This window comes from Lycorma delicatula, chromosome 1 (assembly GCF_047948215.1).
Source record: "Lycorma delicatula isolate Av1 chromosome 1, ASM4794821v1, whole genome shotgun sequence".
NCBI classification, from domain to species: domain Eukaryota; kingdom Metazoa; phylum Arthropoda; class Insecta; order Hemiptera; family Fulgoridae; genus Lycorma; species Lycorma delicatula.
This window is the reverse complement of record NC_134455.1, coordinates 107,587,149-107,605,092: the sequence shown is the minus strand read 5'-3', so window position 1 is coordinate 107,605,092 and position 17,944 is coordinate 107,587,149. Positions and strand designations below refer to the sequence as shown.

Here is a 17,944-nt window from a genome sequence, read left to right as displayed (position 1 = left end):
AAATACTTGACATTTATATGAACATTATTTATTCATCATAAAATCTATCTTGCAACCAATGAAGCAGTAAGTATAAATTAACAACCTTCTTAGAATGCAGATGGAGTTGTGAAGGGATATTTACAAATACCATTCTTCTGTCTTTTATCACATACTTGTGTAGGCAATGTAGACAGAATATTTCATTTAAAATGATCCAGTATGCAATGAAAATTTTTGTTCTTCAAAAATAAGGAAGGTATTATACACCAGGGAGTTTAATATGTGAGTAAATACAACATTATTTATAATTATTATGATGAAATAATAAAAAATAAAGTTTTCTCTTATTTATGGAAACTGTAAATAAATTACACTTTCATGAAATATATTAATAAAGTCAAAAATAGAAAATGGCCAGAAACTGTTAATAAAAAAAAAAATTAATTTAATCCTAAATTTAACCAACTACTTAATTATTAATTAATTTTTATAAGTAGCTAATTAGGAGTTGATAAAAAAAAAACTTATACTATGCAGAATAATCTAAGAGAATCTTACCAATTTTCAATTCAGACTACCTACCATTGACTAATATGAGTAATGTAGGGTAGAATAAAATACAAATTTATTTCAAGAAAAAATACTAACATTATAAAGTAATGTAATGTCAACTAGGAATATAAAATAATCAAATTTCTTTATCATTTGTAATAATTATTTAGAAACATTGTATTAAGTCCTTGTGAGCAATCTGATTTGGGAAATTTAATGCTCCACTTTTTAATTGTTTTAACAATATTTAATAATTTGTAAATATAGGTACAAATACTCTTTATTTAATGTCTTGTAAGTATTGCTTATTAATTATTATTATTATTTTATCACTGTCAGTTCTTCTTTTATTTAGGCAAGGCATATAGTTTCTTTTATACCAATTTCTCAGCATCAACTGATGATAGATTCTTAACCATTTCTGTATTATCGTTTGTTTTCAAGACAGAAGAGATTAATAAAAAATTGTTTATATAATGGATTATTACTCAAAGTACTGCTCAATGAAGATCAGTGTTTGTGACCTAAAATATCCTGTGAAAGTATTGCAACAGATTACAAACAGGATTGAGGAGCTGACTTATTTCAAGGAACTTGCTAATGGAGCATTACCTGCCATTCAGAGAGACTGCAATAAGCCCTCCTATGATTCTATCTTACTTGCGGCCTGCAAGTAAGTGGTCTTGACACTACCATTTTAAAGTGAATCAAGTTCACTTTATTCTGGAGGGCTGTTTAGTTAAATCAATCTGGAGTGAAGGTTTTGGTGGAGTGAAGGTTTGAATGGTTAGAGAGAGATTGCAGTTTGGAATGCTATCTCCCTCTTATGGAACCTTGTTGTGGATCATTTTTGTCAAAATGAACAAATGGTGATGTACAATTCCTACAAATTATACACACAAAATGATACTGCTTATGTTGCCATTTCATTTAAAAATAAATTCTTCTAGTACAACAAAGAAAGAAGCTTTAAAATTTATTATTGATTGGGGATAGACAAATAGAATAATTTGAGAAATTAACCTATTGATTAATTTTGAGATAACTGTTCTGGTATCATCCCCCCTGAAAAAGACTATGATGATATTTATATTACCATTCAGTTCACAAAGACAAGAGCCTTTGAGAGATCAGGTATTAAGTATCAGTTATATATGTATTTGTGTTACATACTGATCACTACATTTGGAGCACTTGTTTCGACAAATGTATCAAAAAGGTGAGATGGTTTTTTTTTTGGAGGTTAATGCAGCATTGGTAAATACTGGGCTTGAAGCTACCAATCAGTATTACTTTATAATAGTTGATGTCTACTTGCTATTTGCAGAGGCTTAAGTGTTAAAAAGTAAAAAACATAAAAATTGTGTAGTGAAGTAAAAAGTTAATGGTGAATTCAAAAGGTACTTTTTTTTTATAAAAGAGTAGTTTTTGTCATATGTAGTGTTAATTTGGGAAGTTTTATTCATATTAATAAAAAGTAAAAGAATAATTAATGTAAAAGAAGGGAATTAAAAAATAGAATATATTATTTATTTGATATATAATTTTTTTTTATTCATCCACAAGAAAGTTTATGTAATTATTAAGCAGATTAAGTAGTAAAAAAATCAGTATAACCTCATTTGGACTATAAGCAGTGAGATGAAAACCAAAATTCCTATTATGTATTCTAGGATCATTTAAATGTAATAACAAAATATAAAAAAATAATTTAGTCACTAGATAAATAAATCTTTAGTAATTTCATATTTCATAATAAATAAGATTTCTAAAAAAATAATGTCTTGTATATTCTAACAAATGAAATTGTGCATTATGCAGGTTCCTTAATAATTAATGAATATATTAAAAAAAATATGTTCATCCAAAGAAATTAAATTTCAAAAATTAATATTATATTATTTGTCTTATTTTATAATTAAAAACACTGTATTTCTGGCACTTAGAGACATAATATATTTTTTAATATTATCTCCCTAATTTAATATTTTTTCTTGATATTAATTTCATTAAGTGCTTCAAAATGTTACAAACAATTGAGTTGCAAATATTTAAAAATTATTTCAATGCCAAAAAAATAAAAAAGTTGTATTAGTACAGGTGTTAGCTTTGTGTAGCAGATTGTGGTTATTTGTGAGGATCAGAGATTTCAAGAAAAAATATTAGGTTGAAATTAAATATAAATAAGTAATTAAATAAATTAAAATAAATATAAATAAAAACATAAACAAATATTTTCTCATTCAATATGTGTACTTCAGTGTACAGCAGAGTTGAAGACCAGCGATTATTAAATCTGTTCTGTGATCCTCAAAGATTCATTGTGGAGTAGAAAGGATTAAGGATAAGGGAAGAAGATTGATATGGAGACTGCTCACATGAAATAAGAAAAACAAACAAATCCACCTAAAAGAGTGGTTCTTTCTAGGTAGTGGTTACCAACACCCCCATGATTCCTTGGGAGATGGAGATCTTTATGCAGGAAGTGTGAAACACATTCTTAGGTATCAATTATTTTGAGTTGATCGGCTAAAATATATCTGAATTAAGATGCTTTTCCTTTCACATACCAAAGAGATACCCATGGATAGCTCATGGTTTCTTCAATAAAACCCTCATCCATTCCTAGAATTGAGGCATCTGGAAGAATCAGACCCTTTAGAAACTTTATTATAGAAAGGGAATAATAAAAATCGGGTTTGCCAAAGAAAAATACCAGTAACAGTGTCACAGTTTTTATTATAAAAATTAACTGCATTGTATTTATAATATTATATTTTTTAATTTGATATTTTCAAATATGTTGGTATACTTAATTTTAATAAATTAAAATTTAAAGTTTGTGTTTGAAATTGTTAAGAAGGTAAGAAAATTAATTCTTGAAAATATATTTCATAGCAAACTGAATCCTGAAGTACTAGCAGCATGGAAGTCATTCGAAGATGTTGTTACTGGTTTTCTTGGAGATAAAAAAGCTGAAAACCATGATCAGCTTATAAATGAACTCTTAGTGAACTACAAAAATTTAAGCTGCAGAATGTCATTGAAAATTCATTTTTTACATTCTCATTTGAATTTTTTCCCTTTAAACTTGGGTGACATCAGCGATGAAGAAGGAGAAAAGTTCCACCAAGATATACTGCAGATGGAATAATATTGTCAAGGTAGATGGGATGAATCTATGATGAGTGATTGATTACTGGTGGATGATAAAAAGAGAACTTCACTGAACACAAAAGGAAAATGGGAAGAAAGAAATTAATGTAAATGTCTGAAAAATAAAGGTAGGAATTTTAATTGTAATTATTATTATTTTTGTATTCTATTATTTAAGACTTTTCTCAATATTTTAAAGGGACATAATTAAAAATCTGAGGGTGATGAAGAAAAACTGACTTCATAAGATTCAGCATAAAAAATATAATTTACCTACTTTTATCTCAGGTCCAAATTATTATTATTTTTTTTTGTTGACCTGTGTTTATTAATAACTATAACTGCAGCTATATTAATACTAAAATTAACTGAATTAAAACAGTCATTGTCTTGTTCAGCTTTCTAGTTTCACTATTGGTACCTGACTAATCATAAATTTATAAACAAATTTATCATTACACATTTTCAAAAATCTTTCATAGGGAAGAATTAGGTTGCTAATTCTTATAGACATTTTTCAGTTGCTACAGAAAAAACTTTCTCTCTTATAATAAAAAAAAAAAATGCAGTGAACATAATTGAATATGGTTACTTACTTGAATAAAATTCACTACCATACTCAAGAATAAGTGTTTTCTTTTCCAGATTTTCTTTCCTCCAATTTAATCTGTTCCAACTTGACAGTCTTATTACTATCACCTACTTATTTTGAATAAAATAACATTTAAACCATATCACAAGTACAAACATAAACCAGCACCATACACTCTCCAACACCCTCTACCCAATGATAACTTAACCTGTCTGTTTATCTTAATGTATTTTATTGATGATACTTATTATCTGTTTTAGAATTTATTATTAAAAAATTTTTGCTAGTTTCTTGTTTTATTATAGTAAGTGAATCGATCCAACTAAACTTATTAATTTAACTTCTAGATTTTCCCATTAAATGTAGATAAATGACAAATGATAAAATATGATTTTTACATATGTACAGATACAAATTATACAACTAATGTATTATTCTTATTATTATTAAGTAAAAGAATTTTTATCAGTTTTGTGATGTGTAAACTAAAACTGCCTGAATTTATACATTTCATTCATTTTCATAAAGTATATTTACAAGTATGCATTCCATACCATTGGTTTATTATTTTGCCTTATTACAATTAATAATGTTTTTTAAAACCACTTTGGTTTATTTATCCAGTTGTATTCATATAAGCATTTCTTATTTTTCCCACTATAAAAAAAAAAGTAGATGAATATTTCATAATAATAACAATAATACTTATAAATAATTGATATTGGATTGAAAATGAGGTAGAACGGCTGTGAAAATTTTAATTACTTACTACTATTTTCAGTTTTAATTTTTCCAGAAGTTTGAAATAAATAAAACAAAATATTAAGAAAAAAGAGAATTAATATCAGATTATCATATATTTATCAGCAAAATATTGTCTGTATCTGTGTCTGATTATCAACAAAATTTATCATAGTTATCTGTAATTTTATATTATAATTCCAAAGGAGGCATTTCTCCATTGTTTTCTACCATTACAGAATATTATCCTTTCTTCTAGCAGAACACTGGATAGTTCATTTGTATACTTCCAAGAACTACACAATCCCTGGGATGGGAGTTATAGTTCCTCTACAAATGTTTTTTTGTGGCTTTTCAATTCCTAAAAAAAAGAGAAAATTCTGTTTTAGTGTAAATTTGAAGCAGCATGATATAATCAATACAAGATCATTGATGAAAATGTACAGCTTCCATTTGAGTAAAAGTGCATTAACCTTCCAAGGTGGAAGCCCATTGTCTTTGATTGTGTTTTTCCAAGAATATATAATATATAATACATAATATATAATATATAATACTTTTCTCTCCATTCTTGATCTGTGGGGGCTTGTGCATAATCAACCCCTATTCTACCCTTGATTCTAAACTTCAATGTTATCAGGCCTCTGGAGGCCTGATAACATGAAATTGGTGTGATCCTAATAAGTCCTCCTAGTTGAAAACACTAGAAGCTTTAGTTAGTATTACTTAATAGGAAACTGGGGCTTGCACATGACCGGGGCAGTCGCTTCCTGTCTGGTGACTGCTGAATACTATTAATGATGAAATGCTATTAGATTATGCTGGTTCTCTAATCCGTTCTTAAATTAAATCAATTTGTAACTAGAATAGTTTTGAATTATCTCCTACATTATACATACATTATTTATCACATAAAACAGTTTTAGTTTTATTTTCAATAATTTAACTCTTAAAAAGTATGTTTCATTCACATATTTTATTAATATTAATTCTATTTTATATGTTGTGGAGCAGAGGAGTTCTGTTTTCAGTTCATCCTTGCCAGGCATTCTAGATTTGTAACAATTTATACCATCATCAACTGAAGGATGGACGAAGTTACAATAGGAAAGTTAGAGACTTTTTCCATGTTGCTCTGTAATTCTCTATAATTACAGTGATTAGTACAGAAAGGAGGAAAATTATTACTAATCTTTCTTTAATCCTAAGAACCAAGTCAAAAATTCTGAATACATATGTATGAAAATATAGATAAGGTTAAAAATGTAAAAAACTGTTTTATTTTTTATAATTAAACTATTGTACCATTTTTTCACAAATTTACAAATAATGTCTCAGTCTAACAACATAAATCATTATCAGTAATAAAGGTTTATGTACCTGTTCATATCTACTAACCATATACAACCCTCAAATCCAATCAACTGTCAATTTTTTAGTCATAGTCTTCTTGTCTTATTTGAGAACAAAATTGGGGAGGAAATGAAGCCATAGTTATAAATGTGAGCTATATCTTAAGACATGAAAAATTTGTGTAAAGCCCCATGTGGAGTTTCATATGGATATTTTTTTGTCATCCAATCTAGATATATAAAAATTCTACACCTATTTTTGTCCATCCCTATGCTCTGAACGCAAGCTTCTTATCGCTAGTAAATTAAGTGCTAAGCATAAATAAAGCCAAAATGTACAGAAGATGCTGAATTTTTACATGTCTATTACTCTAAAATTGTTTTTGTTTTGTCTAACCATATTAACAATGAAAACTTACTTTACATTTACTTTCAATGTTATCAATCTGTTTTTATTTAAATTTATTTTGAAAAATGTCATCATCACCATAATCATACAGTTACTTGCACTGAGGCAGGTCTCTAGCAACATCCCAACTCCGTAGCAGAAGACACCCACCTAGTGACATTCCGGTCGCCACCCCCCCCCAGGTCCCTAGCAACAGGTTCATCTTTATTTCCAGCTAAACTCTTGAGTTCCTGATAAGTCCCATTTCCTTTAGATCATCTTTAAACTTTTCTTTTTTTAGGCCCCTTCTTTGCAATTTGTTTTAAACAACTCCTAATATTTCTCAGACACTTTGTACAATGAATTAATTGTTCTAATTAAGCTTTTATTCTCATTATTTCTTCATTATTATTCAGTTTGCCTGTTTAATTTTTACCCGTCTACTGCATACCTATATTTCAAATGCCATGAGATTTTTTTCCAGCTTTATATTAGCATCCAGGTTTCCCATACGTAGAGTTTTTTGCTGATACTTTCATTCTGTTCTCTAGTATTTTTTTTAATCATATCTCTAACATACAGAGAGGCTGGGAAGTCACCGTACTGCATTAAGTTAGAAATAAAAGTTTGTGATGATTTATAAATGAAAAATGTGATATAATAAAGAATTATTTTATTTACTCACTTGATGCATAGTATTAAATTTAATCGTTCAGTGGATCTGTGTGTTCGTCTTCATGTTGCACGCACAATTCTATACGTCGCCACGTCCTCTATGACATGCGAGGGACATTTCTGGTATTACGTTATAGAAGTCGTCCTCAAAGCGGCACGCATTCTTCATTTATTGTGTAGGGAGGTGCAGATACGTGTGCCTTGATAATTCCCCATTTCGAATTGTCTGGTGTGGTGAGATAAGGACTTCGTCATGGCCATGATAACGGAGTTGGTGACACTGGAGTACCGCGTCCAGTTCAATGTCCTGGAAAGTTTTCATTCAGAAACGCGCGGACTGATAGAGCAAAATGTGTAAGAGCTCCACCCTACTGCAACCATACTCGTTCCGTGAGATCCTTCTCTTGAAGCAGTGGTATTAACCATGCCTCCAACATCTCTAAATAAGTTTGTGCATTCACTGGCCCGTCAAAAAAATAGGATTAAACAAATGACGAGCTGTCATTTCAGCCCATATCATTACGTGTGGTGGGTATTTTTCCAACTCTGTCGCGTAATAAGGATTTTCTTTCGCCCAAAATAACAGATTTCTAGCACGCGAACTGCGATATATTACACATTCGTCAGTAAAAACCACCTTTCCAAGGTGCAGTGCAGTGGGAAAGTTTTTTAATAAAGCCGGGTAGGATGCAGCACGACGTTCCATATCTGCATCTGACGGTTTATTGATAAATATCAGACGAAATAGCCTAACTTCCAAGTTCTTTTTCATATGGTTATTTTTCATTGTCTTCTGCGGTATACAAAGTTCAGCTGATCGTTTACGAGTTGATTTCATTGGGAATTATTCAATGGGTGCTGCAACAGCAGTTTCCATTGATAACATTGCAGTTTCCAACAATGTTTCTAGGCACGTAAACTTTCGTCCATTCCGCGACCTAAATAACACTGCTTAATTCAAACGCTCGTTTTTTCCAAGCTAACATTGCTGCTTTTCGTGGTGGCGGCTTATTAAAGCATGCTGAAACATACCATTAATTAGCTTCATTGTTTGATTTGTATGTTGTCATTCATGAACCCATACATATGACACTAACCGATCCTTGATGCTGTAACTACTCTTGTCAGCCATTTTAGCAGAGTTTGTCTTTTACTCAGAGTGTGTGACGTAAAGAACTGTTGCCAACCAACAACCCCAGCGAAAATACTGTATGTTCTAAAGACGTATCCTGACTCATATTTTTCGTTAACTTTAGGGGTACAGTGACTTCCCGGCTGCTGTATATATCAAAAAAGGTCGGGGACAAGCACCACCCTAGTCGTATTCCTAATCCTAGTTCAAATATTCACTTTGTACGTCCTCTACAGGATTACCAAAATTTGGTAATGAAGAAGGGAATAAAATTTTAAGGAAAGTTGGGCTGATACAGAAGGAAAAAATAGATATTTACAATCTGTACAAGAATCAGATAGCAGAGATAAGAACAGAGAATGGAGAAAACAAGCTCTGACACATACGAATGAGTTAAGAATGTAATCTTTTCCTGACGTTTTTCAGTTTGAATATTGAAGAATCAATGCAGGATGATATGGAAAAATTTGGGAAGTAGAGAAACTAGCCAATCAGAAAAATTAATAATTTTTTACTATTCATGATTTGGCTATTTCAAAAATGAGATGACAAATATTGAATCTTGTTGGGTTTATTTCTGGGCGAGAAGGTGCATTACTATAATGAAAATATATGATAAAAGTTTAAAAGATTCAACAAGAGATAAATATTAAAAAACAAGACTGCCAAAAAAAAAAACTTTTTCTGACAAACATTATGTAGGATAATTACTAACACAGGATAATTAAAGAGCATGCGGGTGGCCATTTTATAGGCAATATTATTTTTAAGATGAAAGTAAGAGAAAGAAGGAAAAACATGCTTACATGATCGAATGTACTGGCGGTCAAAAAATCATATGATTTTTTAAACATATTTATATAGCCTATGACACTCCCGGTAATGTAAGGATTCCAAACCAGGATCATACATCTGAATCGGTTCAGCCGTTGAGCTGCTGCGGTGGAACAAACATACATACATACACCCTAAATACATTATACTCCTTTTTGATCAGTTGTGTAAAAAATCGATATTTTAATATTTGATCGGCTCCCCCCGCACCCAATATTGCTTCCAAACTATCTTATTTTTTCTGGGGGAGGAGTGGAATCGACAATTGCACTACTGCTGTGTTCAGTAAGGCATAAAAAAATCTCGGTTAAAAAATATGCACTAAATAAAGATAGTTTTTTCGAAAAAACTTCCTTAACATAGAATTGTATGGGATAGTCAACAAGAACAACCCGCGGACATTGGAAGAGTTGAAAGACAACTACGACAAGAGATTGCCAGGATTCCAGTTGGAGAATTGTAGAAAGTGTTTCTGAACATGATTCGCCGCGCTAAACTTTGCACAGCGGCTAGTGGTGAGTATTTTGAACGGATACTGTAAAATTACATTGCAACATTGTAAATATTTCTTTTTTCAAAATCACTGCAATCGAGAATCAATAAATGTACGTAATTAATTATTAATTTTTGTTTTTCATTTTTAAACCTTTTTTCCTGGGGCTGGTTTTATTTGGCCCATCTGTATAAAATATTATCGTCGAATAACTCATTAGTTTATTAGTTTTTAAGATTTCTTTGGAAATGAATTTTTTAAATTTCTTTCTGTCATTTTTTATTTAATATGAATATATATCGTCAACCTTCTGAAAAATTACATTACACACTCAAAAATATTTTCCCGTATTAGATATATAACATTCATAAAAAAATCCCGTAATAATTATTTATTTTATAGATTTTATTTTGCTTTCCATATCATTACAATTAGTTCTTAAATATAATGTACTGCATGAGAGAAGAATAATTATTAGTATTCAATATTATAATTCTTAAACTATATTTCCCAGAATTCAAAGAATTTAAACCTAAAGAATGTATTACATTTGTTATTGTAACAGAAAGTTCCATTTTCATTCCGGTTTTACACGATTGGCCTAAAAGGAGTGTAATGTTTTTAGGGTGCATGAATGTATGTTTATATGTATATTCCACCATTGCAGCTTGACAACTGAACCGATTTATATGTATGACCCTGGGTTGGAACTTACATTTTTTTAAATAAATTTAAAAACTTTCTGGTTAATAATAATGGGCTTCTCGTGGGAATTGCGTGTGAGGCTAGAATGGGGAGGTGGTGCGAGCACCTTGTGCGAGGCTAGAGCAATCGTCACCATCAACTGGTAAAAAACAGGGTACTCCTTGGGCGCTGTTTTAGGAGGTGCAATGTGGTGCTCTTATAATATTTCTGCAAACAATCATACAATTTTCAAAATTCAAACGGGGTATTTGTTAGTAGGTTAAAAGCTAATTTTTGCATGCATCAGATACACTCTCGATCTAACAGATCACAGTTATTCGGAAATGCTGTTATATCTTCCCAACCAATCTTCCGATTTTCACAATTCAAACCGGATATTTGCTTATTAATAAAAAATCACGATGAAACCAAACCAGAACAAAGAGAAATGTTTTTCAGAAATTTTTTTTCGTTAGTTTTGTTTTTTAATTTATAACGTTTACCTCTTGTTCTTTATACTATGAAATATATTTTATATCACTGACATTATTACATAATAACTGCCCTTATTATAATATATTCTTTTTATTTATTTACCTACAATGATCTTAATCCTTCCTCAGTGAACAGAATAGCCACGTTGAAGAATGTTTTGGGAAAATGAGAATTTGAATGCATCAAGGCAGTTTAAATTGAATATTAAACAGTATCACGCTTTTATTATTAATAAAAACCACACAAAAAAGAACTGTAATATCCTAAGTAATTAATAATGGTATTAAATTATGTTAAAAGTTTTAATTTTTTTTATTGTGATATTGATTGATAAGAACAAGTCAGTTTTAAAGTCAATAGAAATAAAATGAACATCAAAAAGTCATACACGAGAAGCAGATTTCTTAATAGATTTTCTCTTTCGAAATTCTGATTATTGTTTCTGTAATATAAACTTGATATCTCATTACGACGTCTATGCATCTTAAAGAAGATCTAACTATGTCTCTTCGTGATTTTATAAAATCATTAAGATTTATTTACAGTTGATCAGTACGTAAATACCCATTGTGGTTATATATTTCTGTATACAATTACGCTAAAGTTGAAATAATCGTACATAAACTAACTTATTCATAACATGAATCCGTGTTTATCATTATACGAGTACTCACTCCAGCAATCGATTACGGCTCGGTTCATGTAGTAGTTAATCTTCGGATATAATTGTACAATTAGTAACGTTATTTCTTTCTTAAACATAGACACAATATATCTCCAACTGAACATGTATGAAATTTAATGAACATAATTTAAAACCATTCTTCAGTTATATATTAAAATGTATTTAGCTTGCGGTAATAGATCAAAATAAAACCGATATTATATTAGTGTTTTGAGATGATCTGATGGTCTGAATTGGGTAGTGATTACGAAAAAAAATAAGACACTAACACATCAAGACTATTTAAAGTTTGATAAGTTTATAATTACACCAGAATCGCAAGAAAAGTTGATGCATCAGCTATTGACATTCATTCTACAAGAGCAGAAAACTAAACTAAAAATAATACAGTCTGCATTAAATAAGAATTACATTCACAAATAAAAAGTACAGGAATTAATACACATAATTAATGTGTAATTTTAATGTGTGTAGGGGCCTGGAGTCAGTGCAGAGACTGCACATCCGCTTTCTGCCAAGACATATGCCGGTTCCACCGGAGTACCGGAACGGACCTCCAGGGTTGGTAGCCCTGGAGTGGGGTTGTACCCCGGCGGCTAGCCTTACTACAGTACAGAAGGGATTTAAAGTCATGCAAATTGAACAACAACCAAACGTGGCAAAGGGTTCACGTAAACCAGCCGTTTCGTCTCAGGCGAAACGGAGAAAGAGTGCAGAATCTCGAAGAATAGAAGTTGAGGCTAGAAAGAGCTTGCAAAAACCTTTTTTCAAGAGCAACGTTCCGAAGCCAAAATGTTTAGTAATTACAAAGGAAGATGGTAATTTCTCGAAGGTGAGTCCCTTTCTCATTGCTCGAGAAATATATAAATGTGCTGGAGACCCTGTTAAGGAAATAAGGAAGACTTTCACTGGACTTCATGTGAAGACTGTAAATGATGCTCAGTCTCAGAAGATCCTAGGGCTCAAAAAGATTGGAGATTTGGTTGTACACGTTGATCCCCACGGCACGCTCAACAACTCAAGGGGTGTTGTGGTCTGTCGGGATCTTCTAAACTGCACGGAGCAGAAAATTGTCGAAGAGTTAGCAGGGAGTACTAGAGTGTCGCCGATTGAACATGAGAAGGAATGGCGAGGTCCTACCTTCAGCCTCTCATGTCCTCACATTTAACCATCCTACTTTGCCGGAGAAAGTTAGAGCGGGAATACATCGATTGGATGTGCGGGGATTTTTCCCGCAGCCAATGAGATGCTTCAAGTGCCAGCGCTTTGGCCATACCACTGTTAGATGTGAAAGACCGCAAATATGCGTGTGCGGTGATGAGGTGCATGAAGGAGAGCCGTGTAAGAAACCTCCTACATGTACTAATTGCAAAGGAAAGCATTCATGTAGATCCAGGAACTGTCCTGTCTACAAAGACGAGGTAGCTGTTCAGGAAGTAAAACCCCTGCAGAAAGTCAGCTACCTCGAAGCTAAAAAGATAGTAAACGTCCGCAAACCTAGAGCAACAACAACTTATGCTCAGGCTGCGGCTGCTGTTCCTGCTCCTGCTCCAGTTGCTGTTGATGAAAATCAGATTATCAACAAACTTACGCCCACTTTGGCTGGTTTGATTGAAAGGATCATCGAAAACAAAATGAAGCCTTTCAGTGGTAAAGAACCAGTCAAGCCAAAGATATTAGTACAGCTTCCTGAAGATACATCTCCGAAACCGAAAGTTTCTCTTGTTCAGAAGAAAACGGACGCCAAACCAGAAGCCCATGTCCGTCTTAGAGAGATTTTAGATGATGATCAGAAGAAAGTGACTGTTTCGCAGTCTGTTATGGAGGCTCCCAAGCCTCCTGCAAATGAGGTGGCCCCTAAACCACAGAGGCCACAAAACACAAAGACAGAGGGGGAGAGTGTCCCCCTTCCGGGAGAGGTGACTGGTGCGATTCCCGTGTCGGGTCGGTCAGGTTTCCGCCTCTGAATCGGCGCCGATCCATGGCTTTCGTCTTCTGCGGCTTCGGTGGTCTCCCATTCGGAGGCCGGAAGCTATACAGGTGATGACGTTCTCCGCGAACACGAAGCTGTTAGCAATATGGAGAAAAAAAGGAAAAAAAGGGTTGCCGAAAGGTAAACCAAGGCCATAAGTTAATTTAAAATTAGCGAGTTGATTTTACAGTGGAACATTAATGGATGTTTTTCAAACATCGATGAGCTCTAACGCTTGGTACATGATGTAGACCCAATTAGTGTATGTCTGCAATAAACACATTTCTGCCGAATTGAAAATTTTCAATTAACAGGATATGATGTATTTCGTCAAGATCAACCGCCAAATATAAGAGTTAGAGGTGGAGTAGCCATATTAACATCGACTAGAGCTACCACTGAAGCTGTTGATCTAAATACAAACCTACAAGCGGTCGCCATTAAAATGAAGCGTCCGCTCCAGGTCACTGTCTGCAGCATATAATTGCCGAATTTTGATTGGAATGAGGATGACATAGCACACTTAATTTCTCAGTTTCCCCCACCTATTTTACTGGTGGGTGATTTTAATGCTCATAATTCTCTTTGGGGATCGGATCGAGTAGATCACCGCGGAAGAGAATTGGAAAGGTTCCTGATGAACCCTCTCTCTCTTTTCCTGTTTAGCCTCCGGTAACTATCGTTCAGATAATTCTTCAGAGGATGAATGAGGATGATATGTAATGAGTGTAAATGAAGTGTAGTCTTGTACATTCTCAGTTCGACCATTCCTGAGATGTGTGGTTAATTGAAACCCAACCACCAAAGAACACCGGTATCCACGATCTAGTATTCAAATCCGTGTAAAAATATCTGGCTTTACTAGGATTTGAACGCTGGAACTCTCGACTTCCAAATCAGCTGATTTGGGAAGACGCGTTCACCACTAGACCAACCCGGTGGGTTTCCTGATGAGCCCTGATCTTAATCTTTTAAACGATTGGTCAGCAACCTTTTTCAATGCCAGAGATGGACCGACGTCCTGTATATATCTTGCACTCATAAGCGGATCGATAGCACTGAGGTACACCTTCCATGTTTTAGACGATTTACATGGAAGCGATCATTTCCCGGTGCAAATTGTAACTGATGTTACAAGAAAAACATACCCCATCTCTAAAAGATGGTTGTTTGATAACGCAGATTGGACGAGTTTCACAGCTAGGACGATACTTCCCCTAAACAACTGGAGTTATCGGAGCCGATGTCGACGCTATAACTAATGCCATACTTGACTCGGCATCGAGATATATTCCCAAAACATCTGGGAAACTTACGAAGCGACCCGTTCCATGGTGGAACGATGAAATAAGTGAAGCTATAAAAAGAAAGAAAAGAGCGTATAATGCCTTTAAGAAACGTCCTACGATAGATAATCTTATTGCCTTTAAAAAATACAGGGCATATGCAAAACGACTCATGATAGATTCAAAGAAACTGTCTTGGCAGCAATACGTGTCATCCATTGACAGAACAACTATGCATCAGACGTTTGGAGGAAAGTGAAGGCGGTTTGTGGGCTTAAAAACTTTGCTCCCATAATTAGCCTTCAAGATGAAGATGTAATTAAGGACACTCCAAACGAAATTGCAGTTACTATCCAACAACTTCGAAAAGGCCAACAAAACGGCTAACTACGATGAAGATTTTCGGACGAAAAAAGAGGAACTGGAAGGTCTACTAAATTTCAGAACTGAGTATAATTACTCATACAATGTACCCTTTAAAATGGAAGAATTCGTGAAAGCATTGGAGAAAGCCGGTGACACAGCTGCTGGTAGGGATGAAATCCATTATAACATAATCAGGCAGCTGAATAATACCACTGCAAATCGCAGATTACTAGAGCTATATAATCAAATATAGCGGGATAGAATGTACCCGCAGCAGTGAAAAAAAGCACATGTTCTTCCAGTACCAAAGAAAAATAAAAATTTAACAGATCCCAATAGCTACCGTCCTATTTCTTTGACGTGCGCTATGGGAAAAATACTTGAAAAAATGATTAATTGCTTTTAGAAAAAGAAAACCTGATTTCACCATATCAAACAGGTTTTCAACAATACCATTCTAGCACTGATCAAATGATCAACTTAGAGAACATTATATAAAACAGCTATATTACAAGGAAACATTGTGTCAGAGTCTTCTTTGATCTTCAGAAGGCTTTCGATATGACATGACCTGGCGACATGGAATAATGCTCCAGATACATGAATGGGGCATCTTGGAAATCTGCCAGTTTTACTTAGCAACTATATGAATGACCGTACTTTCCAAGTGCGCGTCAACAATGAATATTCATCTGAAAGAAGCTTGGAAAATGGCATACCACAAGGTTCGTCGTTGAGCGGTACCTTTTTTACAAAACCTGAAATAAATTAACCTAATAAATTAATATTAGCCATTCCAGTAGAAATCAGCAAAAGCGTCTATGTTGATGATTTGGCAATTGTGTATGCCAGCAACAAGACTGCTATGGTGAAATACAAATTACAACGAGCGATTGACGCTCTAAACGAAGTTGCGAGGAATAATGGATTCCAATTTTCACTAGAAAAAACGTGCTGTGTACACTTCTGTAGGAAGAGAATTCCTCACCAAAGTCTTACGTTGACAATTGACAATAATACAATACAATATAAGGACAATGTGAGATTTTTAGGACTGGTGTTGGATAAATCCCTTACGTGGGGATTACATACATAGGACTTGAGTGATAGATGCAAAAAAGCCCTAAACATCATCAAATGTTTATCGAACATCAATTGGGGCTCAGAAAAAGAAATATTATTGAGACTATATAAGGCATTGGTACAATCGAAACTAGACTACGGATGTATTGTATATTCATCCGCTAGGAAGTCGCATTTAAGAAAGTTAGACGTAATTCACAATAGCGGAATAAGATATGCGACAGGCGCTTTCCGCACAAGTCCGGGGATTAGTCTAATGTCTGAAGCCGGAATAATGCCACTACATTATAGAGGAGAGATCCTTTTGCTAAGATATGCAGCAAACATATGGGCTTTTCCTGCTCATATAAATAATAAACTTTTTAACAACCATCCTTTGGCTGCATTATATGAACATCGTGCTACCTATTCTAGACCAGCCGGAATTAGGTACCACGAATTAAGAAGAAAACACGAAATTGCTATTCCAGAGACTTTAGGAATTTCTACGAGAGAAATACCGCCATGGCTCTTGCCAGCGGTAGATACAAGGTTGGATCTGTCTCAGGAAGAAATAAAAAACAAGGCAGCAGTGATCATCCAACAGGAATTTTTATCAACCGTCAGCAGCTACGAAGAACATATTAGAATTTATATTGACGGTTCTAAAACCGAACATGGTGTTGGATGCTCCATTTATGTAAATGGAGAAGCCCACTTTTGGAAACTGCCAGATATGGCCAGTGTCTCACGGCAGAACTTACTGCCATACAGCAAGCTCTTCGGTATACAGAACACTATTGCGAAGAGAGAGTGCTAATATGTTCCGATTCTCTAAGTACACTTGTTTCAATTCGGAAAAAGAACATTAAGGATGTCCTAATTGCAAACATCCTGTCCATTGTGTATGTTCTAAATCAACGAGGGCAGCGATGCGTATTTGTATGGACTCCAGGGCACGCTGGTATTGCAGGTAATGAAAGCGCAGACGAAGCTGCCAGAAAGACAACAGTCTGCGATGTTTTGGATGCAATTTCTGTAAGGGTGGCAGATGTTAAAAAATGACTAACTACCATAATAAGAAATAAGTGGAATACTGATTGGAGAAGTTTAAATACGAAATTAAACTCAATCAAAACTTCTCCGTATAAATGGAAAAGTGACGTGAAGTTGACTCGCCGAGAACAAGTGGCTGTGACCGGACTTAGAATCGGTCACACGCGAATAAGAAATTCATATTTGTTAACCGGTGAAGAGAGACCAATGTGCGGTGTTTGTAATAAAACACTTACAATTAAGCATCTAATGGAAGAGTGTACCATATATGAGAACCTCAGAAATAGGTTCCGGCTAAGAAACGATATTACTGCTGATTTGGATAACGGAAAGGAAGGAAAAATAGTTGCCTATTTACACGCCAGTGGACTTCTTAAAAGTCTGTAAAAGTGAAAAATTTAATGCTCTGTTAAACAAACTCTAAGGGGTAGTTTTATATAT

At 33.6% G+C, this 17,944-nt stretch overlaps 1 long non-coding RNA gene across 1 annotated transcript in view; it reads right to left on the bottom strand.

The window, feature by feature from the left end:
- Positions 1-5,096: 5,096 nt before the first annotated feature.
- The window catches only part of LOC142318156 (uncharacterized), a 36,865-nt gene continuing 24,017 nt past the window's right edge, over positions 5,097-17,944 (bottom strand). The window contains exon 3 of the long non-coding RNA XR_012754836.1: positions 5,097-5,384. This is a non-coding gene — a long non-coding RNA (uncharacterized LOC142318156). The remainder of the gene's footprint in view (positions 5,385-17,944) is intronic.